The 25,017-nt window shown below is 42.0% G+C and overlaps 1 protein-coding gene across 3 annotated transcripts in view; it reads left to right on the top strand.

Annotated features, from left to right (window-relative positions):
• Positions 1-25,017, top strand: part of SORBS1 (sorbin and SH3 domain containing 1) — a 287,999-nt gene that overhangs the window by 114,721 nt on the left and 148,261 nt on the right. The window contains exon 1 of one of the 3 annotated variants that reach the window (XM_069980453.1): positions 2,919-3,054. The exons of the other annotated variants lie outside the window; for them this stretch is intronic. The gene's annotated coding sequence lies outside the window, so the exon portion shown is untranslated. Of the gene's footprint in view, positions 1-2,918; positions 3,055-25,017 lie in introns of those variants that run through there. 3 annotated transcript variants of the gene reach the window in all.

The raw sequence follows: 25,017 nt of genomic DNA, 5'->3' as shown, positions 1-25,017 counted from the left end.
CTGGTTATTTAGGTGTTAAAAAAACAATAGCCAAAACAGCATTGTGTACTCCAAGCAGGATGCCCAAACAAAGGCGGAATCCAGGCAATAAGATGTGCTAGAAATGTGTGTCAAGAAATTAGAGAGAGGAAGAAAATCAATGACAAAGGATGAGATTAGAGACACTCAGCCCGCCATGGCTCACATTATTAGACCTTCATCTGACAGCTATTGGGAAAACATTCGAAGAGCAGGAATGTTTAACACAAAGAGATAGCTGAGCCCTGGCAAACATCACCCAGCGGCCATGTGAGGGACACAATCCAGTCCCCAAATGTGGACACCAGATAACAGACACCATAAATACTTGTACTGCAGACAATGGGCTAATTCCCAGCGAAAACCGTGAAGGACAACTACAGGGCACTCATTGTCACTGACCCCAAATAAAGGTGAGGAGGAGGATTGTAGCCTGGTTCTGCCATTCCTGTGCTCTCCCTCATAGTCACATACTGTGATGGCCTCTACATGTGTCAATTGAGACTCCTGGGCATATATGCACCGCAGGACTGGATGGTGGAGTTAGGGCTAACCTGGCGAAGGATGTAAAATGTATTGCAGTATAGAAATACCATCTAAACGCAGATATTTCAAACGTCTGTGGTAGGGACAGTATGAATCAATTATATATTCCAGCTTTTTTTTTATTTTATTTTAGAAGAGTGTATGTATTCTGCTCTAAAGTCAAATGGAAGGGCCCAGTCGTATACTTAAAGTGAAGCTGTCACCTGGAAATTGAATACCAAAGTAATGATAATAACATCATAGAGTTCTTAGTGAAAGAATACACACATTACCTTTCATTTATCTGTCGGTGACTGCAATGTGCTTAAGAAATGCAGCTTTACTTTGCAGCCAAGTGCCAAAGAGGTGTTGCCCTTGAACCTCCTGTGTCACTTCAATGCAATATAAATCAGTTCCCCATGACCTATGTAACTATGTACTGAAATTCCAGGTGACAGGTCCACTTTAAACGGGTTTTCATAAAATGTATTGATGGGGAGCCGAGACCTGACACCCACACCAGTAAGCTGCTTTGCAGAACTGTGGCACTGCTGTACACAGAAAGGCCATGTTCACACACTGTATTTTGGCACTAAACAATGGCTGTTTTTACAGGTTGCAGCAACGGCTGTGACATTGATCAATTACAGTGTATGGAATTACGGCCACAGTGTATACACTATAACCGTACAAAATAACTGACAGGTCTATTTTGTGCGGCTGCTGTTCACTGAAAAGCGGCTGCACAAAATAGACCTGTCAGTTATTATACAAGATAGCCTGTACTAACAGTGTAAAGTATGGCTCCCGGCTGTACTTTACACTGTGGTCTATGTGTGAGTTACAGTCCACATGAGTGCACTAAGTTACAACTTGATGAAGTTGCATATGTGCACTCAAGGTACCGATAGAAAGAACACATCATGTTGCAAAAAATGTCACATCAGACAGCCCCATAGACCAATGGATAAAAGCGCTGTAAGCATGGGAATAGAGGGATTTTAAGGAACGTTTATTTTCTGTAAAAGGTTTTAATTTTTTACGAGCCATCAATTAATATAAAAGTTATACAAGTTGCAGATACTTTCAATCATACCGACTTGAGGAACATATGTAACAAGTCAGTTTTTCCATAGGACACATGGCATAAGAACAAAGCCCTCCCAAAGAAAAAGAATTCGGTTTTTTTTTTTTCAATTTCACTACACATATAATTTTTTTCCGGTTTTGCAGCATATTTTATGGAAAAATTCAGCCTGTCATTGCAAAGTACAATTAGTGACACAAAAAATAAAGGCTTATGTGGGTCTGTAGGAAAAAAACGAAAACACAAAAATGAAAATTAGCCCAGTCCTTAAGTTATCCACATTTGAAAATGACTTTCATTTTTAAAACATAAGCCTTCTAGTATTTATCAGCTGCTGTATGCCCTGCAGGATGTGTTGAAATCTTTCCAGTCTGACACAGTGCTCTCTGCTGCCACCTCTGTCCATGTTAGGAACTGTCCAGAGCAGGAAAGGTTTTCTATGGGGATTTGCTACAGCTCTGGACAGTTTCTGACATGGACAGAGGTGACAGCAGAGAGCACCGTGTCAGACTGGAAAGAATACAACATCCTGCAGGACATACAGCAGCTGATAAATACGGGAAGGAGATTTCTTAATAGAAGCAATTTACATATCTGTATAACATTCAGACTCCAGTTGATTTAATCATTTAGATAAATTTAATCTGTCCGTATTTGCGGATCCACATATGCGGGCAGATGTGGATCTTTTTGTTTCTATGGCCCTATACACACAACTGTATGTGTTACAGATGTGTGAAGAGGGGCAGGTCAAGTTCAGTCCAGTTTTGGTCCTCAGATCTTTGGTCACACCAGGACTTAAATCCACAATATAGTCACAAAAATGCATTTGTATTACACGAGTGTGAACATAAGGGTACCTGCATTAAGCCATGTGTGAACATAACCTAAACACTTTTTGTTTTGGTTGATCCAGCAATCCAGCGTAAGACAGAGGTGATAAATATGGTGGAAAGAGTTTCTCATGAACAACTACTCCAATCAGTTCAGATATCCATTTACCTTTGTCTAAGGAAATGTTCCTACAATGAAGAATATTGCAGTGTACATAAAGTGAACACAGAATCCTGCATGGCTGCTATCTTGAAGTCCAAAGTATAAAGTGAATGCCCTGGTGTGTAAGTATTGGAGGCTACGCTGAACAGTCTAGAGTCCAGAAACCCACTTTTTCCTCCTTTTCTGCATCCACCAGGAATCCCAGCAAGCCTTTTCCCTGCCTATATTCTAATGAAGGGGCTGTGCCTAGGATCTGGGAGGGCTGCCTCTCTGGAATCTCTCTATGGTTTGTGTGTCAGTCTGTTTGTCTGTGTTTAAATGAACAAATGCCTGGCTGTGCCATAGAAAGGGACTACACCGAGCTGATATCCTGTTAGGGATCCTATTACAACCTCTGGATTTGCAAATGCGCTCATGAGAGGGATAAAGTAAGTGCCCTGACTCGCTGCAAAATTGCTTGAGCTGAGTTTGTTATATGTTTGCTGTGGTTAGTTCACATCGCTGCTATAGAAAGTTTTCATTTCTTTACAATGTCCAGGATTTCGCCTCTCGTCCTGTCAATTGCTGCTCCGCACAAACATGTGGTATCCATTGTGGAGCACTGACTTTTGCCATCATGTTGCATGTGGTTGTACTTATGTGCATAGAAACCTAGATGTTATTGATGGAGTAAATTGTATCTATTTAGGTTGTGTTTTACACAGCTGTAGTTTCCATTAGTGGGCGAGTCTTTCTTAGCTAGGAGTGTGGGTAAGTCACTTCTGCAGTCCATCTGGTTAGGGTTGATCTATTGGAAATGATGCAGCACTGAGTGAGTACTCCAGTGCAAGGGTCAGTGGTGGGGATGGTCATTTTACATCATGCACAGTATGGTTGAATTTTGGATATGTATAGCAGTAACTAGGCGAAATGTAACAAAAAGTCCAGAAAAAGTTATAGATCACAGTTATATTTTCTGTTAAAAAGTCTCTTGTGTCACAAGAAAACCTGGTACATCTATTTTCCCTATGCCCTTGCAATGGCTAAGGCTAACGCTTTATGTCTGAACCAGGAGACATTTGCTAAACTCAGCAAATAGTGCAAATCCCAGGAGTTCCATTGGAAAGCTGCCTGAAAATGTATGGAGCTACCATTTGCAGTTTGTTTTCTTCCCTCGTGAAGCAAACACAAGTCTTTTTTTTTTTTTCCACCCCAAAAATAATAAACAGCCAGTAAAGCTGAGCCCTGCAGCCATACGTCCGCCGCTCATGGAGGCTATGGAAGTTAATAATTAGCCTCCTGACAGGTATTCGCTCTTATGTAGGCATAGGAAGAATGAGCAGACATTGGAAACAATGTACCTTTGTTTAAACAACCACGTTTAACGCCCCAAAGGACAATTATGGAAATTGTATTTATTGGAACGTAGACAGATCTCTTCACAAGTTTAGAAGGTTGGGATATACTTGGAATGAAATAGCACAGGGTATTAGAGGAGATCTTAACTACTGGAGCAGAGGGACTTGCACTTTTTTTTTTTCTCTTCCGGAAAAATATTCCAAGTTTAGAATCTTTTCCATAAAAAGTCCTGCAGATCTCAGAACCTTATTAGGCTGAGAGCTGGGAATGCAAAGCTGTAACCCAAGAACATGTTTAAATGAATGACATGTTAAGAATTACATCTTAAGGGCCAGACGCTGTGTTCTGATCCGTCATTGGGATTCTTAGGGGAACTCCATTCTGTTGGAGAATCTTCTAGGTTTCAGAGTTTTGCTGTTCATTGATGTGGGCCATGTGTACCAACGCCTATACTTGTGCCTTCAGTAGAAGGGCCGGTTGCTTCTTTCATAGGTCCCACCAGCATATGGGGTGGGGGGTATAGGGCATATGTCTGTCAGTCTGATATTATTTAACAGTAGTGCAGCCTTCAGCTATGTATCTTGTGGTTTCCATGCTGGCGTACAGTTGACCTTACTTGAAGACTGTTTGGTTATAAGTTACTGACCTCCCACCTGCTGATCTGCCTTGTCTCATCTTCTGAAGCCACTTGCCCCCTGACCACAAGCACGCGTTCTCTCTCCTCATATTATTGACTGTGTAGCATCTGGTATTTCAGTAATAGGAGGTTAACATGATTTACATGGTTTAATGGCAGATCAACATGTATGGCAGGTCACCTAGTGATTTAATTTCTTGCATTTGGAGATTATGGAGTCTGTCTTTTCTATGTTCGCGTTTCCTTCCCATCACAAGATTGTCATATGTCTGGGATATTTCATAGACAACAGCAGTTCCCTTACACTTTCCATTTTACGCGTGACAGCAGTTTGCACGTACAAAATGTCACAATGCTCAATACTGTACTATGGATAATCTTTTTTTATGTGTAACACTGTGAATGCAGAAGCAGCAGTGGTGTGTATGGTGACAGGTCAGGTGGTTAAAGAAGTTAGCAACAATCTTTTTTTTCTCAGAGGTGTTCCCCAAGATTAGCTGTACTGCTGCTGGGACCCCCACGATTGGCTGAAATCTGTTTACAATCCCACCAGCAAGTGTACCCCTGCAGAGCCACCATAGGATGACACCTATTGTAATCAATGAACTTTCCATGTAATATGCTGGGTCCACCAGATATTCAGACACCCTCCACCCCCGTCCAGCTTAGTAACAGTGACTGGAGCAGGCAGCCAAGATGTTAAAGGGGAGCTTTGAAGTGGTATATTCTTTCCAGTCTTATGCATGCTCTCTGCTGCCACCTCTGTCCGTGATATGAACTGTCCAAAGCTGTAGCTGTTTTGTTTTGGGTTTGCTGCCGCTTTGTACAGAACTTTCAGTCTGGAAAGAAAACACTGCGTCCTGCAGAACATACAGCAGCTGATAAGTACTTGAAGGATTGAGAAGTAATTTATAAATCTTCATAACTTTCTGGTACCAGTTTCACTTGCATAAGAAGGAAAGTACCACTTTCCACTGCATCTCCCTTCATGACAGCACCGTGATTGGATTGCACTGGTGCTGTCATGAAGAATTAGTGGAAAGTTAATTACCAGTAAGTAATTTTGTATTTAATTCATAATGCCTTATACAGTAGTCTGTAATGCTGCGTTTACACGGAGCAATAATTCGCCCAATCGCACGATTAACAATTTTGAAGTAACGATTTTTTTTTTATAACGATCAGCATTTAGATGGAACAATATATCGTACGGAAAAATCGTTTTGCGATCATTTTGTGATAGCTTAAGCCTATCTCGCACATAGGCTAAATCGGTGAACGACTGTTTACCGGAACAATCTGCAAACTTTTTGCAAACGACCAAGGCGATTTGAGAACTTGTTCAAAGATCAAAATGAACGATTTCTCGCTCGTTGCTTGATCATTCGCTGCATTTACATGTATGATTATCGTACGAATTTGATCGTTATCATGCAAATTCGCACGATAATCGTTCCGTGTAAACGCAGCATAAGTTTCACATACAGGGTGTGTCTCACCACAGCACACTGATTGGTTGAGCAGGATGTCCAGATGCCAGGTGCCACAGGAGCATACCAAAGTGTGGACTAGGTAATATATGCACCGGGCTGCGGGGGGTTAAGGGGGCTGCTGCTTACATAATCTCAGTGGGATGACAATCCTATTGAAACTGGCAGGAGGGGAATCGCAGGGTGAATTCCACTGCAATTACATTACGTGTGAGCTTACCCTAAAGAAGTTTCAGGACTGATCCCCAGTAAGACAAAGTGCAGTAAGCTGAAGTATCTTACTGATGTCGCATGGCTATCCTAGGAGATCTTCGGAGGTCTGTTATGCCCAGGTGTATAGGCCTGTGGCACGCACTACCCAACCTGGCACTCTGAACTGTTTGGGCAGGAGGCGGTCATATCTAAAGATATATACATGAGTATAAGCATACTAAGTTTTCTACAGAAACTTTAGTATTAAATTAGGTTTAGGCCATGTTCATACACTGTGTCACAGAATGGCCGGTCTCAGAAATTATCTTTAGCACCGCTGAGTTCTGATGCGGGCGCATCCGTGCGTGCCCACATCAGAACTCTCCACTGCACACAATGGGGTGTACGGCCGGAGCCGTACGCTCCATAGTGTTTACTGACAGGGTTTTCTGCGGCCGCAAAACTGACATGTCAGTTTCTCGCTACGGATCCTGGTCGGAGGGTATACCATGTGTATATACTCCGGCCGGGATTGCATAGAAGGCAATGTAACGTATATCTTTGTATAAATCACCACCGTGGTTGCAATTGACAGCAACTGCCGTAGTTTTACGAAAATATACGTAGTGTGAACATAGCCTTAGTATGTCTCCATAAAACACTTATTGCTAGCCTGGACACATCTGTTTTAGAGATGAGCGAACCGGGTTCGGGTTCGAGTCCATCCGAACCCGAACTTTCGGCAATTGATTAGCAGCGGCTGCTGAAGTTGGATAAAGCCCTAAGGCTATGTAGAAAACATGGATATAGTCATTGGCTGTGTCCATGTTTTCCAGACAACCTTAGAGCTTTATCCAAGTTCAGCAGCCACCGCTAATCAAATGCCGAATGATCGGGTTCGGATCGACTCGAACCCGAACCCGGTTCGCTCATTTCTAATCTGTTTCCATCATAAAAGAAAACTAAAGGGCATATTACACAGTGTGATAATGAGGGGGAAGTGAGAACTGACCTTTCAGCTTTGTGCTTGCTTCCCCCTCATTCCCCGCTCGCTGCCTGTGCTATTACAGGCGCAGGCAGAAAGCAGGGAGCAGCGGGAGGACCTGCCTGGATGATCCTTAGATCGTCTGGACGGGCTGGCCATTGAAGTCAAAATTGGTCTTCGCTGACAAGATTGGGATCATTCAACGTGTGGTCAGGACGGCAATAGGGCCTTGAGGTAGTCAGAGACCTTTCCAGTCTTCTCTATGGCTTCTAATAGCAGTTGTCAACAGGATCTAGTGTAGGGGTGTAAATGGAGGAGATGGGTAGATGTCTTCTGTAAGTCTACTAGTACCTACTTACTCCTTGCTTCTCTTCTTGAAGAAATTGGAGGCATCTGGGCAGGACAGCTAAGTGCAGTTTTTACGGAAGTTAAGATGTTCCGTGTTCATGTTTCATGCCTTTAAATGTTTAAGAATGTGAGCCAAGAGACACATTGTAATATTATTGTTGCAGCAATGTTACAATGGCACAATAACAAATGTATTTCAGTCAGATGCTTGTCTTGATTGTTTTGTCCTGCTTTACTCCTTTTGGTCGCTGACTAGTTTCCTTGCGGCGCCTTCAAATCTAATAAATAAAGTTACAGCACTTTGAAATCTGCGATACGTTGTACAGAAGAAGGTTGGAATGTGGCACTTACATGAGTTTAGATAACCCTAATAGTCAAAAAGCCATTGCTAAAGAATGTATATATTACGCCGACCAAGCACCAACGCACACAGATTAGATTACAGCAGTAACCCTTATATATCTTATATATATATAGTTTATGGACTTTTACTGGAGCACTATGTCTTTTAACAGGCTTTGAGTCAAATGGCTACATTGCTCTTATCCTTATCTTACTCAGTGTATTAAACAAACTAAGGCTTTCGTCCCTGATTATAATGGCTGGACAGGAGGCATCAAACAAACACTGATCAGCAACCAGTCAGCGCTTACTTGTGAAGCCTATACCACTCTACCTGCTATAAATACATAGTAAGATCCACATCATGTTCTCTGTTTAGGTTTAGCTTGTATACATGGTGAGCTCCCAATGTACGTCCTAAGTGTGGCTATAGCCATTTATTTCCTGATGGAGGCTAAAAGAGTGGGCTGATGGACGTAAGCAAACTGCAAAAAAGGTATTAAAAGGCATAGTAGACTATGCAATTCCATGCTGCTAGTGCACTAAAAAAAGTCCCCCCCCCATTAGCCTATGAGTAATGGATGCCACTGTATGTTATGCATTGAATGTATATGTAATTAGTCTTTTGATAGCTTTTGAAGGGGTTGTCCAGTGAAAATTATTTTCTTTCAAATCAACTGGTGTCAGAACGTTATATAGATTTGTAATTTACTTTTATTTAAAAATCTCAAGTCTTCCCATACTTATAAACTGCTGTATGTCCTGCAGGAAGTGGTGTTTATTTACATTCAGAAACAGTGCTCTCTGCAGATATCTGTGGCCGAGTCAGGAACTGTCCTGAGCAGGAGAGGTTTTCTATGGGGATTTGCTACTTGTCTGGAAAGTTCCTGACTCCACCAGAGATGTCAGCAGAGAGCACTGTTTCTGAATGTAAATAAACAACACTTCATGCAGGACAACAGTTTATAAGTATGGGAAGACTTGAGATTTTTAAATAGAAGAAAATTACAAATCTATATATCAGTTGGTTTGAAAGAAAAAAATTTTTTTGGGACAACTACTTTAATCATGTATACACTAAACAGATGCAATAAATAGATGCCAAATAGAGGTATTAAGCACAGCCCCAATACATCAGGAGCTTTTGGCTGCATATATGGCAAGCATAAGCAGAAAATGTGATGTGAACAGGGCCTAATCTCTGCAGATCACATATAAACACTGAAATTGTCAAAAAAGTCGCTTCAGGTTATTCACCAAGAAAATGTTAAACTTAAGTATTAGTATTAACAATGTTTGATTTTCTTTTTTCAGGTGGCTTACTGTTCAGGCTTACAGGTCAAATGTCTAAGGGCTCAATATTCCATTTTTGGTCTTCCAAGGTTTTGAAATTTGAAGCTTCACTGCCAGAACAGAATTATACTTGGCCAAGATTTACTATTATTAGACAAAGTTTTAAGCGGTGGCGATACACTTGATAATTGTATGACGTCATGCCTCTCTAAGACATGCTATGTTGATGCACTGATCAGCCAGAACATTGGGGCCGATGACAGGTGAAGAGAATAACATGGATTATCTCATGACAATGGCTTCTGTCAATTCTTGTAGATAATGTCCTGAAAGCAGGAAAAATGAGTAAGTGTTAGACGGGCTAAGCCACAATGTAAACAAGCACCAATCTCGCCAGCCTATTACATGGTTTGTGACCAGGGAGGGCTACCCGAACAGTTGCTCATTTATGTGGCCCTTTGCTGTGTTATACAAGAAGATGTGCGGCCGGCAAATTTTTTAACCTTTTAAAACATCCTTGATCTGCTGATACACAAGCATTTCCTTGTTCATCTACTAAAAGGCCCTAAAGGTTTTAGTGGCTTGTAGATTGTGATGACTAGTTGACTGGATCATTGCATCTGCAAAAATGCTGGTCTTGTTGATATGTAATTGTTAATATTTACCAAATTGGTCCTAGGAAGGACTATTGGTAAACCACGGGCAGTGTTACTTCTGCCCAGGGCCAGTAGTGGATTATAATAGGGGCATTTCGGATGGCACCCCGGGGCCCTGAGCTCCTGGGGGGCCCATGACCACTCAAAAAGACTTTCAGTGGTGTACTGTCTCCTGGCTACACTTCCGCCATGATTTGCAAAAAATCACAGTTTTTTTTATGGCAATTTTGCACAAATCAGGACATCATGACATTATCTGTCCTGTACTATGAACGCCAGGCTAGTGCTGCCATAGTTACAGTGGGGTGGGGTGGGGGCCCAGGCTTGGTGAACAGCCCGGGGCCTATGGTAAAGTTAATCCGCCCCTGCCCAGGGCGCATTGATATATATATAAGAAGTAAAGACTAGCTTGTCTGATACAAACACGAATAAGTTATTGTAGTACAAATTAATGAACAGATAAAGGGGTTATCTGGGCAACAAAAACAATATTCTAAACAATCCCCCTTCTGAATACCACCCTATGTCTAATATACATGTATAACCTATCTTGCACCCTCTCCCTGTTTTTTTTTTTTATCATACTTACCCTCTCTGGATGTCTAAAATCATCTTCTCTGTGTCCACTCTGACAATGCGCTGCTTGCTCTGCGCTTCAGAGATCTAAACCTACACTAAACCCCCTGATAAACAGATGCCCATCATGCAATACAGGAATACATACTGGGATGATGTGATGCAAAATCACCTGAAAAAACAGTCCTGTGTTTACTGTGCAATAGTAATGACAGCAGTGGGCAGGAAAGAAAGCTAAGGGGGTAAGTACACAAAAGGGACAATTGGGGAGAACTCAATCGTTCTTTGGGCGGAAGAAGGAATCTGCCCGTGCATAGAATGAAGTCTATGGCACAGACGGAGACGCGCATGCCTGCCGCTGTGCAGGTGCGAACAGCGGATTACGTGACTGACTTTTCGTCCTATTTACTCAGTGTGCACATACCCTGATTGAGCATCTGTGGGATGTGCTGGATAAGTCCCATCCATGGAGGCTGCTGCTATATGCCTTATTTCCAAATACCATAGGACACCTTCAGAGGTTTTACAAAATGCTAGACCTACACAATATTAGACAGGTGGCTCCAGTGTTATGGCTATACAGAGCATGTATATGTAATGTGATACAGGGCACCCGGCTCCGTAGCAGATTTCAGAAGACCGCTGGAAACTGTTACGCAGAAAGGAAAACCGTTCGCTGGGAAGCTATCTCAGTGATAAACTTCTTTCTAAATGATGTATCCTTCACAGTTTAGGCAAAAAATAGCACAAGAATGATGTAATGGTGTATGACTGCTGGCTAAGATGTGAACACATACAACAGAAAGTACCAGTGAACGGCCCTGCCACTGATCTGACACTGCATTATGTTTTCCTTGTATGGAAACCACGACGCAGCTGTGATGTGAGCCCTAACCCAAAACATTTTACTATTGTCATAGAAAGTGATGGCATGCTGCTAGAATGTGTAAACACTTACTGATCAGCGAGGGATCAGCTGCCAGGACTAATAATGAAGGGGGCCCCCACAACGATTTAACCACTTTCTGTTGTTGCAAAAATTCATAACAGTAATTTTTGTAGCATTCTTCTGTTTTCTGACCAAGAACTACTGTACAGTTGCTATTGAAGTAGTATGTTAAACCAGTGTATGGTGGCCTCCTGACTCCGACAGATGATGTAAAGAAGATCGGGTGGTTGGTTTTTTAATGTCCAATCCTATTGTTCTGGGAGAAATAAGCCACCGCCAGAGCAGTCCATAGAGGAAACATGAATGTTTGTCATGTCGAACAGTCATGTGTATGGGGGCGTTTAGAGAGAATTGCCAACACAGCATAGTGAGAACAGAGCCTAACTACGGCATGGATGCATGGGTCTCCCCTTAAAAGTAAACTGCATCTCCTCCAGCCTAGGAGCGTTTTGGACAGAATAATATGTTGACTGCATCTTCCTTCCAGGATGAAACTTCATTTTGGACCTGAAAAAGTATTTTGGGGAGGATTTTACCAGCTGTCAAAAATTTTACAAACAGTATGCAAAAAATACAGTTGCATTATACAGTTGCATTCATTGTTTTGTTTTTGTTTTGTTTTTTTCTGGCATTGGATATGTGCCACAATGTACATGGTGCAAACAAAACCATCTTAGTAAAAGGTATGGTCAGACTCCAGGTCACCCACCTTCACACTTTTAGGCTGGGTTTACACTACGTATATTTCAGTCAGTATTGTGGTCCTCATATTGCAACCAAAACCAGGAGTGGATTAAAAACACAGAAAGGATCTGTTCACACAATGGTGAAATTGAGTGGATGGCCGCCATATAACAGTAAATAACTGCCATTATTTCAATATAACAGCCGTTGTTATAAAATAACAGAAAATATTTGCCATTAAATAGCGGCCATCCACTCAATTTCAACATTGTGTGAACAGATCCTTTCTGTGTTTTCAATCCGCTCCTGGTTTTGGTTGCAATATGAGGACCACAATACTGACTGAAATATACGTAGTGTGAACCCAGCCTTAAGGTGTAACAGGTGAATCAAAGCGGGATAGCAGCAACGTAAAGCAGTGTTCCCATGCTCCAGTTCACCAACAGGTCATAACATACAAGGGAAAAGAAGCCGATTTTTTTTCCTTGTACATTATTGCTTTATGAGCCCCTTCTTGAGAGCACACTGCATGTACTTTAGCCAGCTCTGGCAGCCCCACAGCGTTAAAGGACATTCCACTGGTTGGAGACCCCATACCCAGGATCACCTGTACCTCAGGGTGATACGCACAAATCCCAAGGGGCAAAAAGATGAGCACTGAATGTTCTACCTGCTCTACTGCATATACCTTTAAGGTACCCCAGAAGTGCCACCTCTTGCCTTCTTTTTACTTCCTTTCATTTACCAACAGGTCATGGTTTGAGGTTAGCCTTATTATTTTACAGGTGATCTAATTAGTCAGTGCATCATGTATTGCCACAAGTGTTCTTTGTATAGAGTGTCCTCCAAACCGGACCTGTTGGTGGCCTTTGAGAATTAGAACGTGGGCAGAAGCCACAGGTTGGGGAAGGAAATTTGTTATTGTGGTGTTTTACCATTTTATTGGAATCATGTACAAAATCACTGCTGCTTTTCATGTTATTTTCAGCATGTCACAAAATGTTCTAAAATGGAGTTATTACAGAATTTATACCTCAAAACGACAGCAGCTGCCGCCTGTTGTAATGCTTACCGGTTTAGAGTATATATGGTATGTAGTACCTTATCAGAACCTTCTGCAATAATTATTTCATTGTGTGGGAGTGAGTCACAGTGATGTCATTGCTGCATCAGGACTAGTGTTATAAACTATACAAGGCGTTACTTATGTTCCTTATCGCTAATGTTTGACTTTATAATGGGTCCATAAAAGTGTCCGCCTATCTGCGACTTTTAGCTGAGCTGTCCAGAAATAACTGTACAGGTGGTTGGCAGACCAGCTTGAGATTCATATTTGTCCCTGGATGTTAATTGCATTATTTATTTTTCCCGTTAATGAATGTTTATTCATTTATTTCCATTCTGAGATTCTAATTGTCCTGCGCTCACCTAATAGGGGCCATGCCTCGGTCAAGTTACCATTTGCACCCTGCTTGGTATGCTTGCCTGCAGCAGCTACGGCTATTAGATTTTCCATTAGCCATCTAGGCTCATGTACAATTAACTCTAATTTCAGTCAATTGTCAGATGTTTATTGTATTCTATAATATAAACTCATTATGATCATAAATAGGACCAGCCAAGTTTTCTGCCTGGGTAACATCCCTGAAACCTATTACCAAGCTGATTTTACAGTATTACAAAAAGAACATTTGAAAACAGTTACCAGTCTATAAAATGAAATCCATTGTTTGATTCAGAATGTCATTGAACAAATTCACCTAGGCCTGGAAGATCCGGTGCCAAGAGAAGCACAAAGGGATTTAGAGACAATCAAACAGTTGCATTTTCTCAATGACCCGCAGAGGAATTAAATACGGTTGATATTTGACTAATCTTTGTTTAACTTGTCCGGAGCTCTGGAGTCATATACTACAATAAACTAGTGATGAAGTCGCTTGAAGTAATGAAAGCCCCTCCTTGTTGAAAAGTGAAAACTCCCTGGGATTTCCTCCTGTGTCCACCAGTTACTGTATGTTCCTGACCTCTTGCAGCTAGATTCAAGAAAGAGGCCCTAATGTAAGAGGAGGTCATACAGCTATTTTCTAAACAGTTATGCTTGGTCTGTAGTGTATCACTAGTTGAAGGAAAAACAACTGCTAAATAAAGTTTTATAGCGTTAACCTGAGTTGAAATGCTTGCCACCTAAGTCCCTATTACATAGGCCCATGGGGAGGAGTAAGTGAGCACTGACCTGTCAGATCAGCGTTCGCTTGCTCTTCGTCCCCTGCTTGCTGCCGGCGTTATTACACGAACTAACAGCGAGCGGGTCGGGGGGGGGGGGGGTGGCGCTGGAAACTGCGAGAGGGGCTTCCTTGACAACTTTTAGATCATCCAGGGAGCCCATAAGAAATAGCGGTAGTCTGCTGCCACGCACTGCGAGCAGACCATTGTTAACGCTCCAAAAACTTTCAACATGTTAAAAGACAAGGATCAGCCAACATTGTGCATGTCCGCTAATCATTGCCTTTTAACAGGAGCCATTACACCAAACGATCATGGGCCGTAATGGCCGATATATGGCCAATAATCACTCGGTGTAATAGGGCCTTTACTTATTTCATGAAGATCAGGATGCCTTTCCCTCCCCCTGAATCTACCTGGGGTCAAGAAGGCTGAAACTGCCATCTACAGATGGGCAACTCCTTTTGGAGATGGCCTTTGTTGGGCTAATGTGAGACAGTATTCTTTTTTGAACACTAGAGCATGGCCTGAAATTAAAGTTCCATACCACTACTATCTTCATTAACCCCTTCCATGCCGTATCTGGTACGTCATGGTGCCGCGGGGGGTGTTCAGAGCGGGGGGCCGGCGCCGCTCCTGGCTGTGATCTGTAGCCGGGAAGCGCCTCTATTAGCCGACGTGGGTCCCGTTGCCGCACCGGCTAATTAGGCACTTCAATGCAACTGTCAAACCAGATGCGATTGCGGGGGGGGGGGGGGGGGGGGGAAGATTCCTTCTTCTGCCCGTGCCGGGCCTCAGCGTCGCAATGACGCTGATCCCAGCTCGGCAATAGATTGCTATGGCCTGCAGCAGGTCAAAACAATCTATGACCGATCGAATCGATCTTTGTTGTGTATATACACAGCATTGATCTCTATGAGAGATCAGTGCTGTGTATATACGAGTCCCCCAGGGGGACTTCTAGTTCATGTGAAAAAAAAAAGGTAAAGTTTTTTTATTATTAAAAAATCCCTTCCCCTAATAAAAGTCCAAATCACCCCCCTTTTCCCATTTTATAAATATAAATTAATAAATAAACAAACATGTTTGGTATCGCCACACACGTAATCGCCCTAACTATTAATTTATCACATTCCTGATCTCGCATGGTAAACGGCGTAAGCGCAAAAAAATGCCAAAGTGCGAAATTGCACATTTTTGGTCGCATTAAATCCAGAAAAAATGTAATAAAAAGTGATCAAAAAGTCGTATATGCGCAATCAAGGTACCGCTAGAAAGAACACATCATGGCGCAAAATATGACACCTCACACAGCCCTATAGACCAAGGAATAAAAGCGCTATAAGCCTGGGAATAGGGCGATTTTAAGGAACATACAGTATGTTTGTTAACAATGGTTTGAATTTTTTAAAAGCCATCACATAATATAAAAGCGCTCATATAAGTCTCTAGGTGAAAAAATGCAAGCGCTATGGACTTTTAAACATAAAATGGAAGCATAAAAAAGCACAAAAACGAAAATTGGCTTTGACCTTAAGGGGTCCATGTGGTGGACATAAAAGCAATCTCATCTACTGAGAACAGTCACCAAGATCTTGGCTCAGTGTCTAAATTAACTTGTATCAGCTCTGTCCTTAAAAGGGAAGTTTCTCATTCTAGTTATTCATCAGGGAATCATTCAGTGTGAGGCAGCAGAAGAATCATGGTGGCCCATGATGGACATACTGTTGGCATTCACCACACTTCCTTTCAGCCAATGCGGGAGCAATCTGGGCTAGTATCCATCTCAACACCAAGGCCAATACCACTGAACAGTGGATATACCAAGAAGGTGCTTTATTGAATAATATCTAATGAATCTTGATTTCCTTTTTGAAGTCACACATATTGTCTATGCAACTTCTTGTTCCTCTTAAACATGCTGGATTATAAGAATTTTCCTATACATAATATATGTTTTTATATGAAAACCATGATGACCTTTCTATATCTGTAACATGCTGTACATTTCACTCTATTATTGTCAAAGACCTCTTCTTTACCTAGACCCAATGACCGGGAGCAGGAAACAGCTTGGTGTAGTCCAGCTGTACATGGACTGAGGGCAGTGATGTCATGTGCTCATTGCCCTCTTTCCCACATGTTGCAAACATCCTGAAGTCGTCTTTTAAGTTTCTATGTTTAGAGGAAAAGGCTGATATTGTTATCATTTCACACTGTGTTTGTGTTAGCGGAGAATGAAGGCAATACCGTGAGGCCCTAGCTTCTATCGACTCACCAGTATGAGAACCTCAAGCAATTTTAGACGGTAACACTGGTCAAGAAAAACAAATGGGTAATTATTTAAGGGACATCCTTTCTAAGATGAAAGCCGTAACTGGTTGTGGCACGTTCCGTGGATACAAAACCTTGTCATGTATGTTGGAAAAAAGGGCGTACATAGTTCAAGCTTGGCTGCTTCTTTGATGCTTGTTTTAGTAGTAATGTAGTTATCCAGATTTGTTAGAATCTCTGTACTGCTTTACAAAAAACTTTTAGTTTCAATTACATTATTGGGTTGTGTGGTCATCACGTGTTGTATCTAGGATTTACTGGGATTTCACAGCTTTTTTGAGGACTAGATATAGACTGTATTACTCCTAATGGCTGTTGTATGTCAGTGTACCACTACCACTTGGTGACCATCACAGCAGTCCTCTGCCAGTCAGACATTACCAAGCCATATGCCACCAATCCTGCTACCAACAGAATCCTCAGCATGTGGACATGGCTTGGTAATTACATTTTGGTTGTGTTGTATGTCAGGATATTTCATTTTTCCCTAAGGGCCCTTGCACACTACGGAATTCAAGCAAATAACTTGTCACAGATTCCATTGCTCGCTCCCGCTTGAAGTTCCGCCAATCCCATAGGCTCCATTCTATAGTCATCCGCCCAAATAGTGGGCATGAAGAGTCCGTGGCAAGTTATCCCCATAATTTTTATAGTGTGCAAATGCCCTAAGGGTATTCCTCGGAATTACCGCTTAAAATTCCGCCTGTCCTATTGGCTCAGGGTTATTTCTCAAGTGCAATCCGGGATCCACCCAAAAAATTGACCTGTCAGTTCTTTGGGTGAATGGCGGATTGAGCTTGAGAAGTGCATAGTCAATGGAGCAGGCAGAACTTTAAGCAGAGTGAGCGGCACAAAGTCTGCATTACTGATGCTTTCTTCGAATAAACCCTCATGGAATACATAGGCTTATAGAAAGCGAGAATGCAAAATGACAGAATGAGAAAGGAAGACACATCAAAGTCTAGAACGATTACACAGAACAGGGACAGTTCGATGATTAATTTTCTGTTTGTCAAGTTAATTATTCTCCCAGGGATGTCCCCGCAGTCTTATCCCACAGATTTACAAAATGCACTTAACCACATATGGGAATCTTCACTGAACGGTTAGAAACGCCAGACATTTCTGGAATAAACTTCCTATTACCAGTGACGTGAAGGCGGATAAGGGGCTTTTCACATGTGCTGTGTTCAGCTATACATCCCACTACTTTAGTATGCAAGGAATTCCAATGGGCAATTAGTGAGTGTGAAGCGGATACACTGTATGCCCAATGAATCTTTCTGGTACCCGCTCTGAATAGAGGGCAGTGTCTCTCACTAATTACTGATGACAATTAAGTTGTGTCTATTAATTAGAAAATCTGCCGCTTCTTTGTATACATGCTGTCACAATAACTTCATTGTTATTTACATGCCATATAAACATGAAGCATAATGCATGGAATTTCAAAGCCTGGGAATTTCCCAAAAAATCGAGACATGCGTAACATTTTATAATGCTTTGTGATGCTACATTCCTATCCGTGCTGCTTTGGGAAACCACAGATTGTATTTTAGGCCAAGTTTAGATGTGGCAGTTTTATTGTGGATTTTAGGTGTGGATTCTGCACTGATTGCTATAAAGTATAATTCATGTGATTTTTAAGCACTGCTGTCATTTAACGAAACTTTTGGCATTTTATCATAGAAACATGTGACAAATTTTTAATTTCTTATGGTCCGAGTGTTCAGCAAACCTCAGGTCCTTGAGGGGGCCACACAATCTTTCCCGCGTAATTTTAGTAAGTCAGTCTGACTTTCCTGAATGACAGGGCCTGGCCTGTAGGAGGGGAGCGACACAAAGAGGAGCCCCAAAGAGGGCCTCCCTTCTGCAGCGGTGAGTTACTGGTACTGTTAGGTTATGTGCACACTACGGAACACTACAGAATCCACACTTCAAGTTTTTTTGACGCATGACAGAATCCACCCGACCATAGAATGGAGTCTATGGCACGGGCGGAAATGCGAGAAGGGGGAAGCAGCAGAATCCGCTACGGGGGATCCGAGTGGATTCCATACTGTCCACATACTCTTAGGGATCCCTGGGATGAGGTGGGCAGATTCAGCACTCTACGGACTAACTTAAGAAGTTGTCCTGGGCCCCCAACCCCAAGGCCCCTGAACAGCACTGGCAGATCACTCATTCAACAGAAAACCTAGAATCAGCCCAGAACACTAGCAAAATATAGTGTTCATTTTCCATTTTGTTCTCCGTGTCCGTTTAGTCTCTAAGCCAAGTTCTAAAGGAATACATTGGGTGATTGTATGCTTTTCATAGTTTACCTTGGAGGTCACATAGCATCCTCAAGTACTTTAGAAAGACTTTGTCTTACGGATTCCAGCAGTTTTTTTCACCCCTAGAGGAGGCCTTTTAAGTTTTTACATATGCATAGATACTCTGAATTGTGCATGTTAATATTGATATTTTCCTCAGGTCTTCACTTTGCACAGAGCGCCTAGACATTTGTCAGACTACAGATACATTATCTAGGGATTGCAAACAAGCAACATTTCTTCTACTGATCAAATTAAAATAGATGAAGAGTTGTTATACATAGATAGTGTACACCAGAGTGGAAATCGGAGTATACACATGGTATTATCCAAAAGGCTGTATAGTAGTTCATGTACGTCTGTTGAACATTTTATATAATTCAAAGGTCTGTAAAAATGGAATGAGCTGGTAGACGTGTAACTTTGCAGGCTGTATATGAACTATGCTCCATATGTGTATATGAAATGCCTTCCACTATGATGCATGCATACATTTCCTATTTTAGTTGACATGTTTAGTTTACTTGATGCATGTATCCTGGCTTTTCCCTTTAATATAACAGGGATCATGGGCTTGAGCTAAATCAACCCACAAGAGTCCTTCGGGAGTGACATAGATTTATGGAAAACCAGTAATTGGCTAAAGCCACCAAATTATGCAACAAGAAAAACATAAATAGAATAGCAATAAGAATAAATAAATTAATTCCATATAAAAGTCAGAATGAGCTGCTAGAAGCTGTAAATTGCTTAAGGCTCTATTATACCAGTCAATAATCTGTCCAATCAGATTGATTCAGGTAGATATTGCCCTGTGTAATAGGCAACAATTGGCCGAGGAGCCATCAGCTGATAGTTGTCTTCCAGCATGTAAAAAAATCATCGACTGCCTGCTGTGCATCGCTCTGTGTAATAGGTGCAAGGTTGGTGGCCGTGAAAGTATATAGTAAATAATAAAGATATATACTTACCTGTCCACACTCCCCAGTGTCCTCCTGCCTCTACACCTGTCTCTGAAATGACGCTCAGCCAATCACTGGCCACGATGCTGTCCTGTCTCAGTCAGTGATTGGGGGAGCCACCTGCAAGAGGATGTGAAGCTTGGACAGGTAAGTATGTTAACATGTTTATTATTTACTATATAAAGCAAGGGTTGCACAGACATTGTTAACAATGTCCATACAGCCATTGCTGCACAATAGTCGAGATGTGTAGTGGGCTTTGTAAGCGAGCGCCAATCTGGCAGATTGGTACTCAATCGCCAAATCGGGTCATGTAATACAGCCTTTAGGGGAGGAGCCTTTTCAGAATACAGAGGATAAATACTACAGGCTCCATGAAATAGTGCCACCTTCACTTTACTTCTGTCCAGTTAGGACAGCTTGTTCTAGTACAGATGGAGCACAATACAGTACATGCAGGACAGGTAGAGAACAGTACATGTGTTATAGGTAATTAATAAATATGTGTGCCAGCTGACCCGTATGAATATTCCGCTGCTTGGATCTGCACTTGTTGCATGTATAAAGCCTACCGAAAAATAATACGCTCATCCAGGGCAGAAATCGTAGAATTTATTCCAACATTGCATGGATTACTGTAAACTACAACAACTTGCAAGAACCCCACTGGAAATCGGACCTGTTTCTAGCATTCGAAAACTCTTGGTCACTGAGGGAAAACATGGATACAGCCTATGGCTGTGTCCATTTTTCCACAACTCCCTAGGGAGGCATCAGGGGCATAGCTAGGGGTTCAGCCAAGGGGGGAGCGAGTCAGTCTCAGTGGGCCCCCAACCGATTATGTTACCCATAGGGAACCTCAGTAGGTGACACTGCTTTCTAAATACTAAATGGTATCTTCTACTACATTATTCATAGTGAACAGGGACTGAGAACAGTGGAAAAGACTTTCTACATTTAACATATATAACCATGTAAATATTAAAAGGGCTATCAAGCTTTGCAAAAACATAGCGTCCTTTTTCCAGAAACAGCACCACTCTCCTCCAAAGCTTGGATGTGGTATTGCAGCTCAGTTCCCCTAAAGAGAATGGAACCAAGTTGTGATACCACAAACAACATAGAGGAAGCTATGCCACTGTTTCTGTTTTCTAATTAGCCATCCATCCATTCTTCTATCTCTGTCTCATATCTAATATCTATTAGGTAGCATGAAGACTACACCAGAGCTGATGGTCAATGACCAAATCAGCAACATCCGAAGGGTTTTCCCGCAGTACTAATAGAGTAAATGTATAGTCCCATGCAGTTCAAGGCAACTATACTAAGTATTCTAAGTGCAAAAAAAGCCAGACTACTACAAGATAACTAAATGGAATAATTACTTTATTAATCCATAGAAACAATACATGACAGTACATTAAAATTTTGGAGAAATCAGCCCTGATAATCATGGTGTACAGGGTATATGAGAGCAGCCAATTTATGCCTCCATGTAGTATTTAGACCCAATTGTAGCCCTCATATAGTTTGCAGGGTCCCTCTATGCTCTCATATAGTAAAAAGGCCACCACCTTTACCCTAACATAGTAGATTATTCCCCCTTGTTCCTCTATATAGAAGATAGACCCTCCCTGTGCACCCCCATATAGTAGTGAGGCCCCTTTGTACCTTCATGTTGAAATTCAGTTTCTCTGTGCATCCATATGGTAGTTAGTCCTTCTGTGCCCCATTATAGTAATAATTTCCAATTTCCCTCTGTTTCAATTTAGTAGTAGTTAGCGCCCTCTGTGCCCTCATATAAAAGTTAGACTCCCCTCTGTGCATCTATCTAGCATATCTAGCCAAAAAAGTTAGTATCCTCCATGTAAGCATCCCCTCCATGTAGGTAAGCCACCCCCTCCCCCAGCAGTAATCTCCCTGGTAGTCCTTCTGATGGTCCGAAAAAGAAAAAACATCCAGTGAGCGGCAGTTCTGTGGGCGGAAATGCCTTGTTGATGCCAGAGGTCAGAGGAGAATGGGCAGACTGGTTCGAGCTGATAGAAAGGCAACAGTGACTCAAATAGCTAACCGTTACAACCAAGTTAGGCAGAAGAGCATCTCTGAACGCACAGTACGTTGAACTTTGAGGCAGATGGGCTACAGCAGCAGAAGACCACACAGGGTGCCACTCCTTTCAGCTAAGAACAGGAAACTGAGGCTACAATTTGCACAAGCTCATCGAAATTGGACAGTAGAAGATTGGAAAAACGTTGCCTGGTCTGATGAGTCTCGATTTCTGCTTGAACATGACAATGAGTTCACTGTACTCAAATGGCCTCCACAGTCACCAGATCTCAATCCAATAGAGCATCTTTGGGATGTGGTGGAACGGGAGATTCGCATCATGGATGTGCAGCCGACAAATCTGCGGCAACTGTGTGATGCCATCATGTCAATATGGACCAAAATCTCTGAGGAAAGCTTCCAGCACCTTGTTGTATCTATGCCACGAAGAATTGAGGCAGTTCTGAAGGCAAAAGGGGTCCAACCCGTTACTAGCATGGTGTACCTAATAAAGTGGCCGGTGAGTGTGTATATATAATATATCTATATCTATATCTATATATATATATATATATATATATATATATATATATATATATATATATATATATAATTATACTTACATACATAATTAGTAAATTTCTGTGTACAGTTAATGTAATGTATAACTTGGTGCCCAAAGGCAAAATACCTGTTCTTGCCCCAAGGTAAAACTTAACTTTTATTAATCTTTACATCTAAAATCCTGTGATTGTGTACACACAGTGTTAACACTGTATACTGTATACACAATGTGTACCCTTGTCTTAATGGCCATCCAACAGTGTCAGCAATCGTCTGTATTTTTGAAGTTTTCTTTTAGCACGGACTATTTTAAAGATGGCGCCATCTGGGAAATTACATCTCTTGGCATGCTGTGAGCCTCCTCCACTGAGGTGAGTGGACAGCAGGGGTGAGAGGACTTGAAAGTGGGGGTAAGAGGACTGGACAGCAGTGGTGAGAGGACTAGATAGCGGGGGTGAGTGGACAGCAGAATAGAGAGGACAAGACAGCAGGGGGTGAGTGAGAACAGGGGAGATGTACATGGGTCCTGTTTGGGCAGTCTGGGCACTCCTTCCTCCCTTCCACCAGAGACGTGGATCAGTGGGCAGGGTCAACAGTGGTATCAGTGCTCTGGATTGGTCCGTGGGCCATGTTAGCACTTACAGCCCGGCCCACAGCAGAGATGGAAGACACGTGATCCACATCTCGGAAGGTGGGGGCCAGAAGGAAGAAGCGAGATGGAGAGGACTCAGTTTAGATGATTTTATGCATCCAGAGAGGGTGTGTTCACAGAAAACAGCAGATCGGTGCAGAAGCCATAATTAGTGGATATTAACCCATAGCTGCACCAGGACAATACTTAACGTCCTCGTGCCGCTATGGGAGTTCAAAGGGGGGTCGCGCGGCGACCCCCCTCTGAACTGCCGCGATCCCGGGTGCCGCATGTTGCCCGGGATCGCGGCTATTAGCGGGCAAGGTCCGATCGCCGTGCCCGCTAATTAAGTACTTAGAAGCAGCTGTCAAAGTTGACAGCTGCTTCTAAATACTTGCTCATCTCCATCCCTGGTGGTCTAGTGGGGGGATCGCCCCCCCGCAGCGCGATTGCGGGGGGCGATTTCCGCATCCATCCCGGGCCGGGGTCTGTGCCGTAATGGCGCTGATCCCGACTCGGCATTCTATTGCTTTTGGCTGCAGCAGCCAAAAGCAATAGAACACCGATCTCATGGATTCATGCAGTATAACTATACTGCATGGATCTCTATGAGAGATCAGAGTGCATATACTAGAAGTCCCCCAGGGGGGCTTCTAGTATATGTGTAAAGTAAAAGAAAAATGTATTTTTAATAACACAAAATCCCCTACCCTAATAAAAGTCTGAATTTTATAAAAATAAATAAATAAACAAACATGTTTGCTATCGCCGCGTGCGTAATCACCCGAACTATTAATTAATCACATTCCTGATCTCACACGGTAAACGGCGTAAGCGCAAAAAAATCCCAAAGGGCAAAATTGCGCATTTTGGTCGCATCAAATCCAGAATATTTGTAATAAAAAGCGATCAAAAAGTCGTATATGCGCAATCAAGGTACCAATAGAAAGATCACATCATGGCGCAAAAAATGACACCTCACACAGACCCATAGACCAAAGGATAAAAGCGCTATAAGCCTAAGAATGGAACGATTTTAAGGAACATATATTTTCTTTAAAAGGTTTTAATTTTTTTCAAGCCATCAAATCAAATAAAAGTTATACATGTTACATAGTGTTGTAAGCGTAACAACTTAAGGAACATATATAACAAGTCAGTTTTACCCTAGGGCAAACGGAGTAAAAATAACCCCCCAAACCCCCCCCCCCCCCCCAAAATAAAAAAAAACAACATTTTTTTTTTCAATTTCACCACACATATAATTTTTGGGTCTCTAGGTGGAAAAATGCAGGCGCTATGGCCTTATGTACACGAGGAGGGAAAAACGAAAACGCAAAAATGAAAACTGGCTGTGTCCCCTAAGGGTTAAAAAGATAGAAAGCTACGGATGGGCTATAAATGCAAAAATGATTTTGGGTTGAATACCCCTTTAAGTTCTAAGGAGTGAATTATCCTGTTACTATTCATCTGCCTTTTAATAGTTCATGTTTCCAGGCAAAGTACCAAAAATGATGAACGTTTTATGCAAACCAAGACAGTATCTAAAGGTATCAAGTATTTCTGAACTCTGGAAAACCTCAAGATCTTAAGTTGGGGACAGAAAGATTAGATTGTTATCCCTTGGATCTCTGTTGGTAATTTATAACTTTTTAGGGTTATTAAATATTTTTGTAGCTAAGAGAACTGGATGGAGTTTTTAGCCAGTCCCCAGGGTACAGTTATTTAAGATCACAGACTATTTAGAAAATTTAAAGAAAAAAATAAATATTTTAAAGGCTTGTCATTCATTGAATAAACTTATTGTAAGAGAAGTTTCCAAGAAA

The sequence above is a fragment of the Dendropsophus ebraccatus genome, chromosome 8 (assembly GCF_027789765.1).
Source record: "Dendropsophus ebraccatus isolate aDenEbr1 chromosome 8, aDenEbr1.pat, whole genome shotgun sequence".
In the NCBI taxonomy this organism is placed as follows: Eukaryota; Metazoa; Chordata; class Amphibia; order Anura; family Hylidae; genus Dendropsophus; species Dendropsophus ebraccatus.
This window is presented reverse-complemented; position numbering and strand designations above follow the sequence as displayed.